Below are 25,934 nucleotides of genomic sequence, written 5' to 3'. Positions count from 1 at the left end.
TCTAGCTCCTGAATACGAGTAGCCTATGCCTCTAAGCGAGCCTCTTGCACCTCGAGACGAGCTGCCTATTCCCTCCACCTACCTAGAGGCCCTCAACCTGTTCTCCATCTCCACGACCCTCGCTGCCTGAGCCTTAATGATGTCATAGCCCTCTCGAAGGCGACGAAGATCATCAGTCTAAAATCGAAAACACAAACCAAATGAGGATGACAAGAAGCATAAAATTCTAAGAAAAGAGAAACAGGGACATAATTTGTACTATGATAGCATGCTCCTAGATCAAGACCCCTCCGATCTCAGTGACCCATGCTTGGGTAGTGACTGTAGGCATGATGCATCCAATGGATACCTCTCAGAACCAAGCCTGATGATTGCCAGCCCTCACCAGTCCAGCAGCATCCACACCCTTCGATTGGGCGAGATACTCATCTATCGTCATAGCCCCTGAGATAGGCTCAGGTGGAATGATAGGGATACGAAGGCTCTCGTCGTGCTAGAAAAATAGATGCTTCCCCAAATAAAATGTGTATCTCTACTCTCCGATGAAGTAGTGGTAGTGTTGTTGCCTGATGTTACGCCTGTAGGCGATCCTTACCTCCTGCCTCCTGCTGACAATACGGGGAAGGTCTCGTAAAGTGACAGAGAAGATCTAGAAAAGAAGAATATCAGACAACAAGCATGGATAACTTAAAAAAGTAGAGCAAAGGTTAGAATACTCATGTCTCAGAGGCGACATCTGTTGATATGAGCTTGGGCACTTCTGGGGTTGCTCTTAATAGTCCTGACATCTCTGGTAGCCCAAAAGGCACCCAAAGGATAACCCGCGTCAGGATGACGATGAGTGGGCAGGTAGAATGGGAAATATACATGGACAAAAATCTGCAAAGGGGAGGAATGTTAGATAAGTGAACAGAAGACTGAGAAAGGAAACGAATAAAGAAACGAAAATGAAGTTTTATTTACCTCGATAAACTGCCAAAAAAAATCAAGTGCAGATCCCAGTTCCATGAGGTACAGTGATGCCCTCTACCACTTGATCAAGTCTGGCAACAATGGTGCCATAGATAAGACTCCCCCAGTCAAAATCACCGATATGATCGATATCACGCATCACTGAAAAGAAGGTGGTGGAAACTGAAGAATTGTCCTTGAGAAAGAAACACCTGCCCAGAAGAAGAAAGAAACAGATATGGAAGACAACGTCAAAATCTCTATCCCCGAAGAGAGCCACTTTCTCTCGATAGGTGTGTGGGGCACCGTCCTCTCCCTCCACAAGTAGCAACCCTATCAGGACCTCAGTGCTAATACGACCCACCTTCCCCACCATAGAGGCAGGGACTCTGGCGATGCCCAATAACTCTCCCACCTCCTGCACAATCAACATGGTTAAGGGCAGAAGCTCTCCATCCTTCGCAATGCCGATAATCGCTACAAAGTCAGAAGGCCTGATGCCTATCTCCACCTTCGGCATATGAAATGAGTGTGTCGTTGGGATCCACCTCTCTACAATGGCTAGAAATAGAAGTCGATCCGTTCTGAGTATTGGGATCTGCAGGAAAGCTCCAAAGCCGATAGTAGAAAACTGTGTCCTGATGTCGTCTGAAAATATGACGACAGTAGAAAGAAACATGCTCCACTTACCCTTAAAGCTGGTCGAAGGATAAAGGGTGGGGATATCTAATCGAACCAACATCGACACATGTCATCCCAAACCACACAGAAGATAGGTATCCGGAACCCTCTCACTGAAATCGCCTCGACCCTTTTTCCACCAAATTGTGGGTAAGGGGTCTGATTGGTAAATAGTGGGGATTTTGAAAGATGGAGTCGCCACCTAGTTTAGGTATAGGAACCATAAATGACTCCGAAATGGATCGGGTCGGTCCATGGATCAGAGAAATGGGTGAGGGGTCAGATTACAAGTTTCGAAAGGTGTTAGGCACCGAACCCGCCCGATCGAGATGATCGGTCTCTACTACGATCCAAACTATCCTACGGTCAACGGGTGTAGACTAAAGTCAAGATTATGGTCCAATTATCATCATCATCGTCAAATTATATCGAATGTGCTAAACGAATCTCAAGGCCAATATTGTACCAAATCTCACGTGATTTCTCGAATTACGCACAACGATAAAAATATTTGAAAAAGCCTTAATTTCCTTATGCTCCAAAGTTCACGTGACAACATTTCAATTACAAATCCAAAAATGTGAACATTTTCCAAATCGACTAAAATAGGAATTTGTGAAAACTTTCAAAAATGGCAAATTGGGAATATGAAACTTCTAATTTGGGAATTCATGAGTTTTTAAATTGGAAATTTGAAATTTTCTAAATTGAAAGTTTATAAAAATGTGAGAAGCCCCCGAATTGGAAATTTGAAAAAATAAACTTCCCAAAGTAGAAATTTCCAAATAAGAAAGTCTCAATTTAGAAATTTGTAAGAAGGATTTTCCAAAATAGAAAATTATCAACATTGGCTTTCCCAAATTAGCAAATGACAAAATTTCCAAAATTAGAATATTCCAAAAATGAATCTTACCAAAAAATTGGGAATTGTGAACAAGCAAGTTTTCAAATTACGAACACATGGTGGATTAACGAGTCGGTGCTTCAACAATCAAAATATTAGGGACATGGGGCAAATTAGTGAATCAACCACTCACACATATATGCAAATTTTCCTTTAAAAGAAAAGGACTCGTGGCAAACGTTAATCATTGATTGATGAATTAATTCCCATATACATAGAAATCAATGAGTTGACTCATGCTTATTTTGTTAAAAAAATGATTTCAAATTTTCATGTACATAAAAAAATTAGTGAGTCAACTCAGTGCCAATTTTATTAAAAAAAGTGATTTTGGAATTCCTATGTACACAAAAAAAATAGTGAATTGACCCACGTGGCAAGTGAATAAAAAAAAAACCGATTTTAAACCTCCTATAAGCACAAAATTCAGTGAGTTGACTCACACCCATATTAAAAGAAATCGATTTTGAATCCCTATGTACAAAAAAAAAATAGTGAGTCAACTCACGTGCACATTAAAAAATCAATTTTAAATCTTTATGTGCACAAAATCTCAGCGAGTGGACTCACGTGCATATTATAAAAAATCGATCTTAAGCTTCTAACGTGCACAAATCAATGAGTTGGTTCACGCCAATGCTCGAATTAACACTCATGAAGAAAGACCACACATGAAATAACAATCAATGGAGAAGGAGAAAAAATAAATAAATAAATAAATAGAAACACTTACCACTTGCAAAAATTTGTCTTTTTGGAATCCCTTCAAAATTACTCGACTAGCTCGCCGCCCAACGGAAAGACGAAATAGCTGCACTTGCAAGAGTCGAGTGATGTTCCTTCAGAGTCTTTGATTGCTTGTTACTCGAATGTTGAGAAAGGATGGATATATGCTACCCAAAAGGAGAGGTATCGAGACTTGACGGAGATGATGTTGCTGTAATGGAGTGGTGACTTGGGCGTCACAGCAAGGGCTACAATAGAGTGAGGTTGGGGATGTTGCTGCTTGTGGAATGCAAGGCTATTACAATGGGGCTGCTGTGCTGCTAATGGAGGCTATGTTGGAGGGATAAGAAGCGACGATTGGGGCTTTTGAGGAAAGAAATAGAAGTCGTTAATGAAGGATGTATTGTTGTTAATGACTGTAATGGAGTGGAGGCTTGGGTGTTGTAAGGATGGTTACGAATGGAGGGCGTTTGGAGTTGAAGAAGGGCTAAGGTTGGTGCTGCAATGGTGCTGTTTTTTGGGCTAAGGTTGAGACTGCAATGGTGCTGTAATGGCGCTGTTTTTGGACGGTGAGGTGGCTGGTTTTTGGGGGCAGCAAGGGAGAAGAAAGGGAAGGTGATTGGGGTTGCAAAAAAGAGAGGAGGAAGAAGGTAATGGGCCGGAGAGGGGGCTAGCAGAACGTTATGGGGATGATAATTGAGTGAAGAGGTATGTTGAAAGGGAGTGCAGCAGGGACGTTTCTGTGTTCCCTTTTCCTTCTTTTTGATTGTTGTCCAATAGGACGTGAGAAAGAGAAGAAAACGAAGGGAGTGGAGAGTCAGATATGGCCGAGAGTTGGAGAAGAAGTGTAGCCCCTTTACGTTGGAGAAGAAGAGTTTTTTTTCTTTTTGCTATTTTTTCTTTTTTTTTCTTTTTCTCTTTCCTTCTTTTATTGCTGCCCCAAACATGAGACAACCTTTTCTTTTTGTTTGATTCAAGGATATTAGCCTCTTCTCAAGAACGTCAGCCCTTTGTTTCTTTCAAAATGTCAGCCTTCCTTTGATGGGTTCAAAAAATGTCTCCCCCCCTAACAGAGAAAGCTCTCTCTCTTTTATAGCAATCTCTTGCTATTTTTTTATTCTATATCTTTCTCTCTTTTATTTATTTTTTTCTCTTTTTGTTTATTCTACTTTATTTGTTTTTTTTTTTTTTTAATTCTTTCTTTTATTTACTTATTCTTTGACCGAACCAAAGAGAGAATATCTCTCTATTTGAGTTTAGAAGGAATGGGACCATGATCCCACGCTTTGCAACTCGTGGCACGTTGGTGGTGAATTTTTGATTTTTAATGTTGGTTGATGAATTAAGTTACAATTTTTAATTTCGGATTGATTTTAATTTGATGGGTTAATTATGTTTCACTTTTCAATCTTGATTGGTTGATTAAATTAAGATTTTAAATCGATTGGTTGCTTGTGTTTTAATTTCAAGTTGATTGGTTGATTTACTTTGAATGTTGATTAGTCAATTTTATTTTTTTAGTTGGTTGATCCCTTTTAATTTACATGTTGATTGGTCAATTAGAGTTTGATTTAAATATTATCGATTGCTTGGATTTTTATTTAAACGTTGATGGGTTTATTAAATTTTGGTTTAAAGTTTTCAAATTAATTGTTTAAATTTGGAATCCGATTTTAATTGTTTAATTTTGAATTAAATTTTAAGTTTTGATTTTTTTATTTATTTTGAATTAGATTTCAATTGTTTAATTTTAAATTAAATTTAAGTTTTAATTGTTTAATTTTAATTTGATTTTAATTTTTATTATATTTTCCTAAGGATCGAGATCTCTAAGTTGGGTTTGGAGATCGAGGGGCATTTTGGTCATTTTTCGATTTTTTTTTATAAATTTCTCTGATTTCATCGATTTGGATCCCGTTAGACTCGAAATCCTATTCTGAGTACAATGAAGGTACTTTCGAGACTTTTTGGAGGTCCAAAATTTATAAGGGGTATTTTCGTCATTTTTTTTATTTTTGTCCATTTGAGTGAATTTTGGCGTGAAATTTCTTTCAATTGCAACGTGATTATTTCTAAGTCTCGAGGTTATGTTTTCCTAATGTAGCGAGGTCTCTAAGTTATCCAAATGTGTAGCGAACCTAAGCGTACGTGCTTGCTAAGTCGAGTTATACGGTGTAGCGATCTTAAGCGTGTGTAATTCTATGTCGCGTGGCAAAGAGAAAAAAAAGGAATAAAATTAGAAAACAAAAGGGAATTGGAAGGAGGCTTCTCTCAAGCTTTTGAGTTCTTAGCGCTCATCATTAGGAATCCACAGCAACCGGGTGACAGATCGCCAAGTCAGGCGGATCAAAAATGGGGTGTCTACACTCACTCTCCTTTGCAAGGATTTAGACCTTGGGAACCTCTCTACCGACTCTGTCCCCACCTACGACCCTATCTGCCTGGCCTCTACCACCTCTACTACCTATTCGGCCTCTACCACCCCCACTACCTGCTATGTCCTCAGCTGGACCACTCTGAGAAGTATCAGCCTCCTCTGCTCTGCTACCTGAAAAAGAACCACCAGCAGAAGAAGAATTCGGTCTCCACAAAAGTCAACCTGGCCTTCCAATCTCTGTGGCCACTCCTAATCCTAGAATAAAGCGAGTCCTGGTCCTAGGTCTCGCCTCCTCCTCTGAAGAATGCCTTGCTACTCTGGTCCGTCGCTCTTTACCCATCTACAAGACAATAAGTTGTTGAGTCGACAGAGAAGAGCGTCTTATTTGCCTATCTCGATGTAACCTAGCCAAAATCCAACCTTACCTACCTATTTACACCTACCCATTCCAAAGCCACGCCTAAGCAAACCCAGGAAAGATAAAACTATTCAAAAACTTATCACGAACCTATCCACCCCACTCACCAAGTTCATCCAGTTAAAAGTTAAACCAACACTAATCTACATACTTGCAAACCCCCCAATCGAAACCCCATGTCTCACTTATCCAAGACCGTTCTATCAAACTCAATCTAGAGGATAACGCTGGTACTCATTGTTCTCTATCCACACCCATCAAACCCAAACCAAGACCAAATTACAAATCCCATTCCGTCCCCTACTTCCCTTCACTAACCAGCAATAATCTACCTACCTAAACCCGAGTTTACCCCACATAAGCCAAATTGAAAGCACCAAAGATTTAGTCTAACCCACCAAAGGGCCGCAGTGCAAAAATGAAAATAAACAACAAATAGTACAAAAACATGAAAAGGTCTCGGGCGAAGAGAGCATGATCTTGGACATTGGAAAATCAAAGTATGTTCTAAAGGAAAGAAAAAACACAAAAACGAGGTGTAAACAAATAGATAACTCAAAACCAACCACCTCAAGACCCACCTCATCTCAACCTCTAGTCCAAAGACCTACCATGAACCTATTGTCTACCTAAACCAAAAACCGACCCATTTCAATCGACCCCCAAACCACTCAATCCATCAAAACTTTACCACCTTACTTCATTCGTTCCAAAATAGTCCAAACTTCTCACCCAAATCTAGTCTTTAAAACAGTCCATTTTCTCGTTCCAAACAACTCTTAATGCCCACTCCAAATAATCCCTAAATAACGTCATTCCCACCTTTAGAAATCCCAAATCCATCTCTAACCTATCCTATTTGCTTGCCCTAAACCAATCCCGAATAGTTACCTAAAGTACCCCTAATCCATGCCCAAACCGATCCCGAAATAGTTTTTGACCAACCTATATTATCGCCCAAACAAGTCCCCTAACCACCCCAATTTCCCATTCGAAACAGTTCCTAAACTACCCTAATTTATCACCTAAAAGAGTTTGAAACCACCCGAGAACAAACTATCCACTCCTCAAGAGTAGCCTCGAAGATCACCCCTTAGCAAAAATTCCCGACCCCAACCCCAAACTCGCCAACCTAGGCCAAAAGCTCACAAAAATTACAAAAAAATATCAAGTTCATCAACACAACCCGCAACCCATTATCACGACCTACGAAGGTTTATGCCCATCCACTGTCAAGGGATCCCAATCAATTCATGCAAAACGATTAAAAACCCACAATTCAAATCGCAAACCATCCACTACCCAAAAATCCAACCACAACCATCACCCAACAATCCGTCCAAAACCATGCTTATCCCCCCACCACACTCCTAAATTCCCAAACATCCTGGGAAATTCTCCTCCAAAATAACCCCTGACCCCTCAAAATTTCACAAATCCACCACCCACCAACAGTCCATACACTCTTAGCCAATTAAATAAACTAATATCAATCAAATAATAAAATAATGCAAGCAAAACAAGGCAACAACAATCAATAATAAAGGGCAATTTACATTTTTTTTCATATCATGATAACATTTCAAAAGGTGAGAGAGTGTCCATCTCAAAGGCTCAAAGAATTGTGTAAATAAATCAAAACAAAAGCAACAAAAAAATGGCAAAAAAGAGTGCTGGTGTCCGAGGCAAATTCAAAATGAATGTTCTCATACAAAATAGGCAAGAAAGAGAAAGAAAATGAAAAGGAAGAAAATGAAAAACTCACCTCAATGAGAAATCGTAGCCTACTCGAACTCCTCAAGGTTTTAAATTGCCTCCACAAACGTTCGAATGCAACAATGTGCACTCCAAAATTGCCCCAAACCAATCCAGCAAGCTCCAAACCAACGAAATCAAGAAGAAGATGAAGAGAGAGGGAGAAATTGCAAAAGTCAGAGAGAAAATCGGATAAGAAAATGGAAAATTGAGAAAAGAAAGATGCGCGAGGCTTAAATCGTTTGAAATTCGTACAGGTCCATGTTACCAATACGGGTGAGGCACATTTTATTTTATCTATGCTCCAGGCACGGATGAGGAAAGGGAAAGCAATATCCGTTATTCAAATACGGATGAAACGGAACCAAATGCTAACTATAATCCAAATACGGATAAGCATTGATCCAAACGCTATCCGTGCCTAAAGCACGAATCAGTTAATAAATAAAAAAACAAAAAGCAAAAATCAAAAATCAAATAAAAATCAGAAAAAAGTCAAAAATCAAGAAATAACAGAAAAATAAAAAATCAAATCAAAAATCAAAAATCCTTTCGAGTTGCACTCAATTCCGATCTGCTAAAACATGATTGAAGAAACTACTAAATTTCAAAACTCATCAAATTTTCATCAAATCCAAGATCTCACACGAGCTCCGTGCCATCCAGATCAAGGAATTAATAAGGTAAAACTTTGTCAGATCCCGTGCTTGAGTAGCCTTTTTCTACAAAAGTCATCGATTCAATCGGTAATTCAAAGTCGTGTTTTACAAAATTTTCTGGCCTGTACAAATAGGGGTTTCGCCTATTCTTTACAGTTTTTTGCACGTAATTCTTGCAAAGAAGGGTAGCTATAGAGACCCCAATTTGAACGAACCACTACTCGAAAGGGCCTAAAAATATCGATTTTTCTAACAAAGGTTGCCAATGGGCCTCAAAGGCCCAAATCATTGAAAAACGACATTTTGATCGAGTTGGAGGTTTCTAGACCCTATAAGGGTCTAGTAGGCCCACCAAAAAGACTTGGCCCACCCTATACCTTCCCAACCTTTGCCACTCCGCTCCCGAAACTAAGAAATACCCAATTTTCGATAAAATTCACCAATGGGCCTAAAAAGTTCAATTTGCCAACACGTGGCATTTTGATCAATCTGATAATCCTCAAAACCCCTAAAAAATTGCAAAATGAGACTTGGGATACCTACTGCCCTCCATAATCTTCACCGTTTCGCTCCTGAATCAAATTATCCTAACCCCACCTAAAGCCAACAAACCCTCAACACTCACAAAATGCATTTCTCACTTTACCTCCTAACCTAAACTTAATCCCACATCACCTAAAAACCTAAAACATGCCCACCTTCGAAACCCCAACCCAAGATGACCCCAACTAATTGTTAAAATCCAAAACCTTTCCTCAAATCCAAGTCCAATACTCCAAAGGCCAAATCTATAATCCAATTCACATCCACACCTACAATCCTAACCCATAAACCATTATCCACATCAAATCAATCACCAAAAATGACACATGTTATCATCCCATCTCACCTCCCTCATCCAACCACCTACCCCCATCACCTTTCTCTAGCAATCCATTTACCTATATCACCTCTTTTCAAAAATCATCTCAACCCATAACTTTCCCTAACCAACCACATCATCCCTTCTCTAACAATCCATCTACCCACATTACCTCTTTCCAAAAATCATCTCCAGCGATACCCTTCCCTAACCAACCACATCATCCATTTTCTAAACAAATCATCTACCCCCATCTCAACCCATATCCTTCTCTAACCTACCACTCTTCATATCATCACTTACAAATCCATTTTTACAAACCAAACTCACACCCTTTATATCCAATCTAACACTCCTTCTCACCAAGCAACTCATCTAATCAACCCATCTCTCATTCTTTTTAACATATGTCATCATCTCTTTAACTCTCCCAAAAATCCAAACACCTAACTCCTTACACAACTCATTCTTCAAATTTAAACACCTCACCACTTCAATCAACCTAACACTTAATCAAACACCTAACTCCTTACGCCCCCATTCTCTCCATCACACATCACTCATCTCACCTCACCAAACACTCTACCCAAATGGATTGAGTAAGATCCAAATCATTTGGATTAAAACATCACTCATTTTTCCTCATTACACAACTACCCTTATTTCAATTCTAAATTTCATACCCGTTACCTTCAAAACCTACGTTATTATCTACTCTCCAACACTTTATCCCATTATATCCCTAAAGTATCCTCCCAACACTTATAAATACCCCCTCATCTCCCAAATCAAACCCCTACTAAGTCTCACACTGAAAAAATCTACTTCCCACTCATCTCTTCTCTACTCTCACACTAATCTTCTAAAACAATACTCTCATACTCCACGAAGTACTCTAAAAGTCATAGAAGAAGAAAAAAAAAGAAAAGAAAAAAAAACTTTGAAGCTTCAAGGTAGGTCAAAGGAACAACCCCCTCCCCTCTCTATATCCCTTTTCTACTATCCTCTTCCTCTCTTTAATTTTTCTTTAAGAAAGACTTAAGATGTAATGTTCCCCATCCCTTATCTCTGATAGATCGAATTTCGGTCTGATCGAAACTATAACAGTTGTAATCACTTTTAAAACAAAACCAATTTTAATCCCTAACTATTTTTAGGCAAACGGTAGTTAGTTTCTTCTCAACTCATGAGAATGGACCCTCTACCTTAGTCAATATTTTTCAAATCACATGAAGTCCTCAAGGCAAAGGTTTATAAGCATCATCTCTTTCAATGAGATGATCCTATAATCAAGTAAAAAAGAAATCCCTACTTAGGGTACAAGTTAACGACACGTGGCACTTCATTTTATTTATATTTTTATCCAAAAAATTGATCGAGTTGAGTTGAGGTTACCGCCACTTGACGGGAAGAAAAGAGTGTTTAACACCTTCCTTTTTTTCCAATCGAACTGCTTACCCAGATCTCAAGGTTAGATTGATACCTTATCCATCGAGACTCACTAAACGCCAAAGTGGCACATTTTCTAAAAATTGTACATTGGGTGACCATTCACACCCTCTTACAGTATGAATGGTGATGACTTGAAACCTTAGTAGATGTGGTACTCGTAATCGAGGATCACGTATCTACACCTTCGATTAAGGGTGTACCTTCTTTTTGTTCCCATCCATGGGAGAGTAATCCGTCAACCGCTCAGCTGCGACAATAATGAGATCTTGCACACATTGCCTATGTCGTTCAATCTAAACCCAAGGCTTGAGCCCTTTTGTAAATGAGATCAGCTTGTCTTTTTCTGACATGTCATAGATATCAAGCATTAAGATGAAAAACTGTTTGATGTAGTCATGATTTGTACCTGTCTGGTGGAGTTGCCTCAATTTTCTATGGGCAATAAATTCCACATTCTCGAGTAGAAATGGATTCTTCAGCTCATTTTTAAGGTCATCCCATGTATTGATAGAACATTGGCCACTTTCCATCTCGGTGTACTTTATTCACCACCATAGTTTGGCATCACCTGCAAGATACATAGAAGTTATTGTGACCTTTACCTTTGCTAAATCCGGACAAGCTGCACGAAAGTACTGCTCCATATCAAACAGGAAATTCTCGAGCTCTTTCGCATAGCAAATACCATTAAAGCTATGTGGCTCAGGGACTCGCAAGCACGAGGGAAAAGTTTTACTACTACTAGGTTGTTTATTACCGACGACTTTGACAAAAAAACCTACTTTTGTAATGAGTTCCGTGATCTATTTCTCTAAGTTGATTAGGGATCCTCAGGTATCTTCTTCGAGGTCAACTATTCTAGCACTGATTGTCATGGATTCTTCTTTCAACATGTTTTGACGATCATCTAGTTGCGCAATACCATCAACGAGACCCGATCGTTGGGCTATCTTATCTTCGAGTAACTCAATATATTCCTTATTTGTACGTGGCGGTGGAGTGGTTGAAACGGATTGGTCCGCGATACTTTTATTTCCTCTTACCATTGTTCGCGTGAACTAAATGGAACTGGAGGGGAAAACTTGGTGATGAAACCAACTAGAATCTATAACCAAGGTGGGTTTGATACCAATTGTGTTCTGATACCAACTATCACGGCCGTGTTCTTTCAAAGATAGGTTGTATGGTGCAAGGGGGTGTTAATCCACAAGCAAGCTTTTAAAAATGATCTTACACCACACATGTAGCAAGCAAACAAGATAATTGAGCAATATGAGACAAAGTCTAGAGGCAACTTTGTTGATATAATATTGATTACACGGTGTAACACGTTACAAAAGCAAATAAGTATGTTATAAGCAACTGATGATCTATAATTCATAGGATTCCACGTAGCTTGGAACGAGGACTTAAAGTCAATGTGGGTGTAGGTCGAGGATTGGGAAGCACTGAACACCTTTCCCAGAAAGTGTATGTTAAATCTTTCCTAGGCAATATCAAAAGTAGAGGCTGGTCATACTCCCTAATTATTATAATGCCACTAAGCTAACAGATATGCCATGGCACGGGACTGATATGATTTCATATGTGAGCCTTACATAGTTTACATGGGTACTCCTAAGTGACTTCGGAGCGAGCTACACCTAAACTTAGGTGTTAGAGTATATGTCCGTCACATATTAGCTAACCTTAAAGTGTTGAGTAAGTCATTGTTTATTTTATTTTGTATTTTCAAAACCTTGTATGAGGTTACTTGGTTTAGTCATCAAAAATCAAGTTCTTGTTAAAATCGTGGATTTTTGACAAAAGTAGGGGTTTCTGAGTTTCCAAGGTACAAAACTCACAATATTTCGAGAGGATGTTGTAAACACCCAAATTTGACCGAGCCCTCGATGCAAAATGCCCTAAAGTCCATAAAAATGGGGACGGGCCTTAATGCCCCAAACCTTCAAAAGCTCTTTATTTTCTTTCAACAAATGGCCCAAGAACCTACCATGTGGCCTATGGACCCAAACCTACTTCACCACTCTACACTTCTCAACCCATCACCATAACTATTCAACCCCCTATCCATTATTATACCCAAACCCAACCTACCACCTAAACCTATTAACTTTAAACCCAACAACTCAAGCCCAACCTACCACCTAAACCCATTAATTCCAAAACCCAACAACCCAAGCCTAACCAATCTACCCAAATCCAATTCTCAACCCTAGCCCAACATCACAACCAATCAACTAAGATCATTATGGTGGGACACATGTCACCACCTCAACTTACCTCCCTTATCCAACCACCTACTCTCATCACCTTTCTCTAAAAAATTTATTTACCCATACATCAATTCATTACCCTCCTTTAACCTATCATCATTATTCCTTACAAACCCACATTCATAAGTAAAACCCACACCCCTCCTCTCCAATCAAACACTCATTCTCTCTAATCAACCCATCTAACACTCCATCTCCACGTCCTTTTTGACACATGTCATCACTTCCTTCACCCTCCCAAAAACCTAATCAACTACCTTCTTACACAACCCATTCTTTTAATCAAAACCCACTCCCCTCAACTCATCAAGCACAACCAATCAACCACCTTTTTACACTCTCATTCTCTCAACCAAATACCACTCATTTAACTCCACCTAACACTCAACCCAAATGGGTTGAAAGATCCAACCCATTTGGATTACAAATAAACCATTTATACCTCTTTCCATAAATGCCCTCCTATCATCCTCAATTTACTAATACCCTTTCTCATAATCTTTAAACCATTCTACCCACTTTCATTAATTTACCCAATTCTACCCCTAAAAATTCCTCTCCAAATCCTATAAAATCTCATCATTCTCAACACAATCCCCCTTCATGCAGAAACTCCCAAGAATAAAAGATCACTCCCCCTGAAAATTACAACTTTCTACTCTCAACTAAATACTTTTAACTCTCTACTCATCTTATCAAGTCAAGAAAGCATCTTAGAAGATCAAAGAAGATCTACATAAGATCAAGGTGGGTCTTAGAACAAAAAAGGAAACAAATAAAATCCTCTTCTACTTCTCTTCTTTCTTTACACTTATTGCACGCACCACGAAAGGTTTGAGCCATTGAAGGGCCTTTCTTCAATAAGGGTGCCCTCAATGGTTTAAACCAACATTAAAGTCTCTCATCCTCGAGGATACATATTGAATCTTTCTGATTATTATTTTATTTTATTTTCAAAACAACTGAATCCTAGTTACCACCAACTGTAGAGGGAGTAGGGTGCCTAACACCTTCTCTACTCCCTAATATAGACCCCCTACCTAGATCCAAGGTTGGACATAATGAACCTTATCTATATGAGAGTCACTAGATGCCAAAAAATGATTTTTTCAAAAAATACAATCTGAGTGACCATTTGCACCCCTTTTACAAAAAAAATGGTAACGACTCCAAAACCCCAAGTGGTTGAGATATTCAAAAATTAAGAATCTTGTGTCCACAACTTGACGACTCCATTGGAGAGTATACTACTGGGTTCAATCCTTTTTCTTCAATTTGATCATTTTTCAAAACAAAATGTGTGTTTCCATTTATTTATTTTCTAGTTTATCTACTAACATTTATAGTGTTTTTTATTTTGTTTTCAAGTTTCATGTGAGAATGGATGTAATATTTAGTTACAAGCTTTTGTTTTTTTTTATTTTTATTTTGGGACAAATAATGTAAGGATGGATACACTTTTCAAAAAAAATAAAAATGCATATGCACGTGCATTTCATATCCCCATGCACAAACCACCCCCACCCTTGTTAAAATTTTAACCTCGGATGCCGGTACTTTCAAGCCCCTGAGATCGTTATTTTGAGGGCTAACAAAAATGGTATTTTTTTAACTTGAATTTTTTATGATAATCTACTCTTACGAAATGTTATACCGACTCTATGTTGATGCCAGCTCCGTATTGATGTAATCCTCTTTTTTAAAAATTGTACCAACTCTGTGTTGATGCCATCTCTATACTGATGTAATTTTTTTTCTCAAATGATATCGACACCGTGTCAATGCCAGCTCCTTGTTGATGTAATCTTCTTTTTCAAAATGTTTTGCCGACTCTGTGTTGATACCAGTTCTGTGCTGATGTAATTTTCTTTTTCAAAATATTTTATCGATTCCATGTCTATGTCAGTTCCGTGATAATGTAATCGTTTTTAAAATTATATTGACTCCGTATCGATGCCAGCTCTATGTTGATGTAATCCTTTTTTTTAAATTGTACCAACTCCATGTTGATGCCAGCTCCGTGTTGATGTAATTCCTTCCTCTCAAATGTTTTATCAACTCTATGTTGCTGCCAACTCCATGTTGATGTTACCCTCTTTTTTTGTTTAAATATTTTATCGATTCCGGGTCGATACTAGCTCTATGCTGATGTAATCCTCTTTTTCAAAATATTTTATTAACTCCGTGTCGATGCCAGCTCCATGCTGATGTAATCTTCTTTTTCAAAATATTTTATCGACTCCGTGTCGATGCCAGTTCTATGCTGATGTAATCATTTTTTAAAAATTATACCGATTCTGTGTCGATACCAACTCTGTGCTAATGTAATCCACTTTTTCAAAAATTGTACCTACTTCGTGTTGATGCCAGTTCCGTGCTGATATAATTCTTTTTCTCAAATGATACCAATTCTGTGATGCTAACTCTGTGTTGACAAATCACGCTTAAAAAAATCTTTTTGGGTGACATCCCTAATAATTACCTAGCTTAATAAAAAATCATGCATCTCACCTTTTTATAAATAATATAATGTCGCTTGGTTTTTTGTATCCACAAGTAGCCAAATGAAAAACGTACAAACATCTTGAGGAGCCTACGGATTTCCTTCGATCTTCATCAACTATGAGCAACTCAGAGGACTCACAACCTGCAACGAATGAACTAGCCAAGGCTAATCCGATGATAGTAAGGCTATTGGAAACAACGGAAAGACAAAAAAGAATGTTGATGGCCGTTTTGAGTAGTACTAATTTTTTGCAAGCACAAGCCGCTCAACACCAAGCATCTGGGTTAAACCTCGAATTCCCTAAGCAACCACGACCAGATCAACAAGCCACCCCACCTTCTATTATGCTAGTGTATTAAGGCCATCCACTTTACATCCCACAGAATCAACAACCTTCGGTGATCATCCCAGACGACGAGTGTGACTTTAAGGTTACCGAAGCCAAGAGTACTACTGACTAGAAAATGGGCCAATAGATCAAATTTCTCCAAGAGGAAATGAGACAAATCAAGGGCACAAACACCTTAGGAGGGACAAGATTTAGGGATTTTTGTTTTTAACCCAACACATAGTTGCCGACCAAATTCAAGTGCCCTAAATTCGAGAAATACAATGGGGTCAGGTGCCCTCTATCACACCTCAAATTATATTGTGGATGAATGTGTGAATATGGCGATAACAATAGATTGCTAGTACAGTTATTCCAGAGAAGTTTGACAGGGTCAACTTTTAACTGGTTCTCAAGACTAGACCATACATTCATAAAAATTTGGCAAGACCTAGTTGAGATGTTCTAACATAATTACTAGTTCAATACGGATGTGGGGTGAAATCAAAATAACATGGCAAAGATGACCAAGAAATAAATTGAGACAATGAAGGAATATGCCCAAAGATGGCGAGAGTCAGCTTCACAAGTGAGGCCAGCGATGACTGAACAAGAGATAAACACCATATTTATCTCGACATTAGGACAGGCATTTTACACTCACTTGGTGGGACACACTACAAGCACCTTCTCAAATATAGTACAAATGGAAGATCGGATTGAGGATGGGATCCGAACCGGCTTAATCTTTGATTTGGCAAATTTTGAGGCATGAGCATGATGATTTACTAAGACAAAATCAAAAGGTGAGAAAAAAATTAAAAAATATGCATGTTCCTTCCTAAGAATGTTTATTGGGCATTCGTCCTTAGGAAGGTATTAATTTAGAATGTCCATCTTTAGAAAAATACAAAAAAAAAAAAAATTTCAAAAAAAAAAGTATGCATTCACTTCTTGGGAATATTTATTGGACCTTCGTCCCCAGGAAGGGTATTAATTTAGAAGGTCTATTTTTATTAAAAAACCAAGACAAAAAATAAAAAAATTATTATTATTACTCGTCTTAAGAACAAAAAAATAAAAAAAAAATATTTTAAAAAAATCAAAATATTTCAAAAACATCTTTCAATTATAAGCTTCATGACTACAAAGAATTTATAATTAATGAATGACATGAGTGTTTTGTCAAATTATGAAGAGTCAGACTCGATTTGATTAAAGGACTAAAGACGACCCAAAAACTTAAAGATTATCGTCATACTCTTTTCAACCCATTTTGATTATTCTTGGCCTGAAAGAGTATAAAATGTGAACAACAAAACAATAAAACTTTTTTTCTAAACTAGGGCATTCCCCATTTCATCCACCAAAAACATTCATTTTAAAAGCATCAAATCTGATTCAACTAATCACTTCTAATTCAATATTCGACTCTCAAAGGGAACTCACAATTATGAAAGAAGAACATGTCAACAATGTATTAATTTTTCTCACAAGACTCATCGAATGACAAAATGAAAAATATACGTGCCGATTTAGGGGCAAACCTAAACGAACGATCCTAAGAATTCTTGGGAAGCATATCGATAATGGTCAACAAATGAAGAAGAACATCAAAAGAATGCCGAAAAAAAGAGTATAACAGATTAGCCATTGTGAAAGGAAAAGATTCTAGTTCAATTACGAATGATTAGCCAATGTCAATGATTCGAATCTGCAAAAATTCTATTTCTAAAGTTGACAAACATTAAAGGACATAAAAAAAAAATTTCTTGAAAAATCAAATCTCAAAATGATAAGAGGCCTTCCTTATATTATCTTAACATATTTATCGCTAGTCAATCCACTCAAGCCTTCATTATCCTTCAATTACCTAGAACCGGGGCATGCCACCCCATACTGGACAATTTTGAAAAAAATGAAAAAAATGAGAATATCATTTAGAAAAAAATGAAAAAATGGTCACGTTCAAAGTGACTCGGATCAAACTCAATGGTGTATGGTTAAAAGCATCAACCATCCCAAAATCCATTAAATCCAAGATTTCAAACGAGCTTCACGCACGAAATCAAGGAATTAATAAGGCAAATCCTATCAGACCCTGTGCTTGGGTAGTCATTTTCCATCAATCATCCAATTTCATCAAATCCAAGACTTCAAACAAGCCCCGTGCCACGAAATCAAGGACTTCAATAAGGCTGAACCTTGTCAAACCCCGTGCTTGGGCAGTCATCTTCTAAATCCACCATCCTATGTGATGCTCTCAAATGTGGGTAAATGAGTTTTTTCTGGCTCACGCAAAAATGAGATGTAGTTTCATTCTCACAAAAACAAAGAACAAAAGACAAACTACCAGTTCAACCTATCCATTATATCAAATTCCATATTCGAGCCTATACCATTTCTTTGCGAACCTCAACCCTACCCACGTTACATCTTAAAATTAAGTCCTCTTTGATTGAAAAATGATTTGAAAAGAATGCTTCTACCACGAATGTTCGTCGATGATAAAAGAATAACTATTTAAGAGGTATGTACAAGAAGTGTATTGTGACTTAAAAGCATACGGTTAAAACCTACAAAGGCGTTATGAGTAAAAAAAATTCAAATCATAGCAAGATCAAATGCCATAGGCATGATGAAAACCTGAAAGGGCATGATGCGCAAAAATTATGAAGTCGAACTAGGTAAAAACTGTAATTGACACCTTGGGCATGAATGGCAAAAGAAAAAATATATCACCTCTATCCCCCAATTACTTATTCTCGAAAATATTTAAAGTCTAAGTAATCATCGATCTATCAATATCTTGGACAGATTCTGAAGTCTATCACTAATCACCAATCATCATACAATCCTTTATCTCATGGTGAAGATGACTCTAAAAGACCTTAAAAAGAATTGAAGAAAATTACTATTTATTTGACAGGCATACCCTAATTAGTATTCAACAAAATTGGATTCTTGATTTGGTCATTTTGCTCATACTAAAAAGATGAAAAAAACAAACAAACAAACAAAGTTTTTTACATGCATCATGCCAAACTAGTATTTTGGGTCTGACGAAAAGTTCAATTTACACCTTAAAAATAAGGTTTCAAATTACCCGATGCCAATAATTATCAAAACTATTTTACATATACATTTTCTTAACATGTTGCTCCTTTGCAAGAGCCTAAATTGCATTACACTCCTCAGTAAGAGCTTAAACTATATGTTGCTCCTTTGCAAGAGCCTAAACGACATTACGTTCCTCAGTAAGAGCTTAAAAATACATATTGCTCCTTATCACATGAGTATAAACTGCACGATATTCTAAATTTTTAAAGAAAAAATAGAAGAAAAAAATTGATTTAAAAAGAATTTTGATCTCATTTAGATTTTATAGGTTCATTGTTTAAAGTAAAAGATGTCAAATCATTCTCGTTGAAACATACTTAGATTGCAAATCTCATCTCCACTTTTCATAATCGATTCAATTCTTGTCAGACTCTTAGCTTAGGAAATCGTCTTATTTATAGCAGATTCCATCCCTGTCAGACTCAAAGTATGGGAGGATTATGTTTTCCTTTATTTTTCCAACCATTACAATCAAAAAGTATTATGGTGAATTTGAAAGACTCTTCTGTGTAGACCTATTAAGGGATCATCATAAGTCCTTAGTTCCTCCAAAAAGGTTTTTTTATTATTTGAATATATTTCATTAAAAATGAATAAAAAAACAATTGCATTTTTGCAAAAGACAAATTCAAATTACCCAAAACTCGTTAGAAAACTTTTATTTCAAAGTTTTTTCACCAAACTATCACAAATCCAAAACCTCATACGAGCTCCGTGCCACGAGGTCAAGAAAATCAAAAGGCTCCCTTATCAAACCCTATGCTTGGGTAGCCACTTCTTGTCACCAAATTCGTCAAACAAATTGGTGTTTTCAAAACTTATCTGAGCAAAATACTCGGGCCAGTACAAATTAGGATTTCGTCTATTCTTTGCACGCAACTCTTGCAATGCAAATTGCCCTAAAGTCCATAAAAATGGGGACGGGCCTCAACACCCCAAACCTTCAAAAACTCTTCATTTTCTTTCAATAAATGGCCCAAAAACCTACCACGTGGCCCTTGGACCCAAACCTACATCACCACTCTATACTTCTCAACCTATCACAATAACTATTCAAACCCTTACTCATTACTATACCCAAAACCAACCTACCACCTAAGCCCATTGGATTCTCAATCCATCATCATAATTACTACCTACTACCCACTACCCATTACTATACCCAAGCCTAACCTATCACCTAAACCCATTAACTTCAAAACCCAACAACTCAAGCCCAACCTACTACCTAAACCCATTAACTCAAAAGCCCAACAACCCAAGCCCAACCAATCTACCCAAACCCAATTCTCAACCCAAGCCCAACATCACAACCAATCAACTAAGATCATCAAGGTGGGACACATGTCACCACCTCAACTTACCTCCCTTATCCAATTACCTACCCCATCACATTTCTCTAAAAAATTCATTTACCCACACATCAATCCATCACCTTCATCTAACCAAATATCATCATTCCTTACAAACCCAACTTCACAAGTCAAACCCACACTCCTCATTTCCAACCAAACACTCATTCTCTCCATTCAACCCATCTCCACACCCTTTTTGACATATGTCATCCCTTCCTTCACCCTCTCAAAAACCTAATCAACCACCATCTTACACAACCCATTCTTTTAATCAAAACCTACTCCCCTCAACTCACCAAATACTAAACCAATCAGCCACCCTCTTACACCCCCATTCTCTTAATCAAATACCACTCATTTCACTCCACCTAACACTCAACCCAATTACGTTGAAAGATCTAACCCATTTAGGTTACAAATAACTCATTTATACCTCTTTTCATAAATGTCCTCCTACCACCCTTAATTTACAAATACTCTTTCTCACAATCCTCAAACCATTCTACCCATTTTCATTAATTTACCCAATTCTACCCTTAAAAATTCCTCTTTAAATCCTATAAAAACTCCTTATTCTCAACACAATCCCCTCCTTATGCAAATACTCCCAAGACTAAAAAATCACCCCTCTCAAAACTAGAACTCTCTTTACTATCAATTTTCTACTCTCAACTAACTACTATTAACTCTCTACTCATCCTCCAGTAAATCAAGATCAAGTCAAGAAAACATCTTAGAAGATCAAGAAAAGATCAAGGTGAGTCTTGGGACAAAAAAGAAAACAAACAATCCCTTTTTCGACTCCCTTTTTCAATAAGGGTACCCTCAATGGTTTAAACCAACATCAAAGTCCCTCATCCTCGAGAGCACATATCAGGTCTTTTCGACTCCCTTTTATTTTATTTACAAAATGATCGAATCCTAGGTTACCACTAACGGTGGAGGGAGTAGGGTGCTTAACACCTTTCCTACTCCCTAATATAGATCCCCTTGCCTAGATCCAAGGTTGGATTAAATGAACTTTATCCGTATAAGAGTCACTAAATGCTAAAAAATTGAGTTTTTTGAAAAATACAATTTTGGTGACCATTTACACCCTTTTTATAGAAAAAATGGCGGCGACTCCAAAATCCCAAATAACTTGAGATATTTGAAAATGGAGAATCTCATCTCTATAGATGCGTTTATCTAAATCTTAAGGTTTTATAATTAATCCTAGGTATAAAAATTCTATGTACGATTCGAGATGAATCATAAACCTCATTGATTAGTGAGCACCAATTCCTTGGCGAAAGAACTTTGAGAGTGAATGTAGGCATGTTATCGAACCACTATAAAATACTTGTCTTGTGTTTGTGGAAATACTTGGATAAATGCATGATATGAATGAATATTATGCAATGTATGACATGTCATAAATGTTTAGGTTCCAAGTAAACAACTATTGTATTGTAAACTAGAGACTTGTCAAACCATTAAAAGTCTTATGTTTCGTGCATGTTTTATGACTTTGCAACTTACACTTGAATGTTTTGAATGTTATAAGATGCCATGAATGTCGAATAGGTAAATCTTATATAAAGGGACCATTGAATGACATGACGAAATGAATGTATAAATTTCAAGTATATTTTCATTAAATGCATTTTAGAGACATAAGTACAAAATTGAGGATACGTGAATGACTTCGAATAAATAGTCACATTATAAATCTAACTTAAAATTGGATTAAAAAAAAAAAAATTCAATTGTCCTATTGACCCCCTCTCTAGGACTAGACACGGTATGAAGCTCGGTATTTTCAATTGGTATCCAAATGGGTTATTCTTGATAGGCTAACATCCTAGAGTTTATCCCAAGACTTTGAACCATGTCTAAGTCTTACAATGATCATCCTTAAGACCTCTATTTATTCATTAACTTAAGTATGCTTATTGGTAACTTAGGACGATGATTTACATCAGTTCCTTTGAGTTATGATGTTGTGAGTGTCTCAAAACACTAAATTATATGCACGTTTTTTGGATATTTATCTTGATTTTTGTTTCTATTTATCTGTATTAAGGTAATAATCATGACAAGTCTCGAAACACCATCTTGCATGTTAATAAGGCTTAATTATACATAACTAGATAAATCTAATTACGTTTATTTCTTGTATAGAAATTCAACATTTTGAAATTAAAATCTCAAGGTAAAAGCATTTGGACCTACTTTAGAATGCCCTAATCCTTAACTCATGTTCTCATCTTTTATCTTTTTATGCAAAGAAAAGTGGAGGTTACTTTTAGACTCTTCTATACATATTTTTCTCTATAAATAGAGTTTCAATTTCTAGAGAAACGCTCTCTCTCTCTTGGTTCTCTCATCCAAGACTCTTTTAATCTAAGACTCTTAGTATTTTCTCTTATATTTTTGTATTTTAATCTTCTAGTATTTTCTTTTTAACTAAATAGTCTTGTAAGAAGTAGAAGAAGAAGAATTTGTAAGTTTCTCTATGAAATGAAAAAAAGTTCGTTCATCTCTTATCTTTCCTCTCTTGCAATGACATTAGGCTAAGCTCCCCTCCATTAGAGAATGGAAAAGTTTAGAGCAAGTTTTTGTGTTATTTTTAACTTCATGCCTTTCTTTTATCTAAAATGCTTATGAGTTCTCTTAAGATTTCTTGTACCTTTTATTCTTAATATAGATATTTTATGCTTAGATTAGATCAAGATAAAGTATGCTTAATCTAGATAATTGGTAGTAGAAAGTATTGAAGGAATTCTACTTTGTTTATGTTCTCTCATTTGATTTCATTTGCTAAACTTTCCGATCTAAAGAGCTAATACCAAACCCTTATGATTGAGTTATAAAAAGGCTAGAGATTAGGAATTGCTCATCAACATATTCTAGGTAGATCCACCTCCAATGATGTTTTAATTTCATAAGTTTACTTGCTTTTAACTTCATTTACTTTGGTTATTTTTCTAGCAACTTTAAATCTTCTTAATAAGCTCAAAAATACAAAGAAAAATAGTTTTAATTCATTTTTTTTAATTTGAATTTTTTTCTCTTAGCTTAACTCTACTCCCCCTTTCTCTTGGATTCGATCTCCTACTTGCTCCACAAGTAAGGTAAAAGTAAGATTAATATTAACTCCAGTAGGAAGAACAATGATAGTCTCATCAGAATTTTGGCACCGTTGTCGGGGAAAGGTAAAGGTAATAGTGGTAAGTTTTGATTTAAAATTTATTTATTTTATTCTTATTTTATTTTATTATTTTTTCTTTTGGTTTCTTGCTGTAAGTTCAAGTGTTTTTGAAGGTTTGAGAGAAAAGAAAGAAGATAAAAATTTGAAAGAAAAAGTCATTCCCATTTTTTTCACTCTAGATAGCAGAACTTAAACTGACTGTAACTTTTTGCTCTGATCTCCGATTAACTATTATAGTATATCGATTTGGGGTAAAACGAAATTTTCTATAAATTGTTACAAAGTTAGCAAGATTTTGATAAGTCAAATTCTATTTTTGACTCCATTTACTATAATTTCTGTTAACATTTCTGTTTTGCTCCTTGTAGATGAACATTTTTTTTTTCTTTTCTTTCAATTTTCTTTAATCTTTAGTTAGGTTTATTTTTCTATTTTAGAACTTCTTGTATAAGGTTCCTTGTAATTTTTTTAATTATTCAAGAAGGCTTGGATTGTAATAGACTAAGGAAGGACAACGGGTGGACAATACCGTCACGGCTCCTTCGTACACCAAAATTGAAATTGGTGGCATAAGTGGACTCAAATCGTCTTCAACTCTGTCTAGCATGGAAGGTACTCTTGAAATACCCACGCCTCTCTATGCTAGTGGGTTACTCTTTGCCTTTATGTGTTATTTTTTCAATTTGCACACACGTGGTATAATTAATTAAGTAGTAAAGAGTACCCCTCTCCTAGGGATGGCATGATAAGATAAGGATTTGAAGTCATTACCAATTCTTTGCTTTAATTAAGATAATCAACTCACTAGTCATCCAATCAAATTAAATAAATCAATTAGACTTGACTATAAAGCCCACGAGCTCAATAGGAGAAATTCTGCTTCAAGTTGTGCCAATTGAGCTTCTTGGTCTTCTTTTGTATCTAGTAAGATATTGCCCATTGAGGGGATAGGCTCAATCTATTCAAGAAAGGAATGTGATTTAAGAGTGTCCTTGCTTATGCATTATGCGCCACGTCCAATCTGGAGATCCGAATGATTCAAAATTGACTTCATAAAATCAAGTTGGATGGCAGGTTGCACTATTTCTACCCAATTATGAGCTATCTAGCTTTAGGCAACCTATCTAAGTCCAGTATTTTCTTTTCGTGATTGTTTGATCAACTGTGTGATTTGCATTGTCATGGAGTTTAACAGAGAATCTTGGATCCCATGCGTCCTATGTGTAATTATGATCATCCTTCTGAGTATTATTCGAGTCTACCCATGTTTCGTGCTACATAGGCCAATATGCATTATTCGCAAAATTCTTATTGGATGTCGACACCTAGGTCGTTCGACCAACCATACCACATAGATAATTGGTTTCCCTCGGATACCATACCGTGTCAGAACGAGTTTACTCAGGGTAGTCATTTTGGAAGCCATGATGATTTTTATATGTACGACACCTCGATGATGAATCCAACCATAATTCCCTAACAATCATATGATTCTCAACATTTCTCCGAATATAGAGCTTGAGTCAACATTCAATGACTCATTTTTGTCTTCTCCTCTAACTTTATCATTAGAGTCCTTGATGACTGAGTTGTTAAATCAACAACAACAGTTCATCCAACAACAACAGCTCCATCAACACCAGCAAGACAGAGGTCAAGCCTTAGCAAGCATAGGAACTCAATTGAGTCATCTAACGCTCTATTTAGAAGAATAAAATTTTGATAAACTCGAAAATAAGAATATCTCCATCCCAGAAAATCGACCATTGTTTCAAAATAACCATAGTGACCAGTTCTACTCTTTTGAAGATTTTGTAGACACCCCAATTTGCATGAACCCGTTAGGAGAATCCGATTTTCCTCGAATCGATTTCGATTTATAACTCAAGCTTTTCAACGGGCCCGCATTGTCACTTGGCATCATTATTCATGCATACATGCATACATACATCACCTCACATTATTTTGGCATGCCCATACCTTGTCCTTAATCCAAGCCAATTCTACTCACTTCCATGATCCGATCCAAAACCAAGTCCATTCTAAGCCCAAACCCAAGTCCATATCCTAAACACAAAACCAAGTTCATTCTAAGCCCAAACCCAAGTCTATATCCTAAACCCAAAACCAAGTCCATTCTAAGCCCAACACCAAGCCCATTCTAAGTCCATTCTTTCGCACCCCCTTAAAAGATCACACATGTTGATCTCTCATAAGCCCTCAATACCCAATGCCTTATCTAATTGGAGAGTCAACTCTCCCTTGTGAAAATCCAATAAGGCCCTTCTCAAAAGGTGTGGTTAAATCAAAAAGATACTTTGATCTTTAGTAATAATCTATAAAGTTGAGAGAACTTCCAATCATACCCTCA

The sequence above is a fragment of the Akebia trifoliata genome, chromosome 5 (genome assembly GCF_017979445.1).
Source record: "Akebia trifoliata isolate Shusen 1 chromosome 5, ASM1797944v1, whole genome shotgun sequence".
NCBI classification, from domain to species: Eukaryota; Viridiplantae; Streptophyta; class Magnoliopsida; order Ranunculales; family Lardizabalaceae; genus Akebia; species Akebia trifoliata.
The sequence above is the reverse complement of the archived record's forward strand: the minus strand, read 5'-3'. Positions refer to the sequence as shown.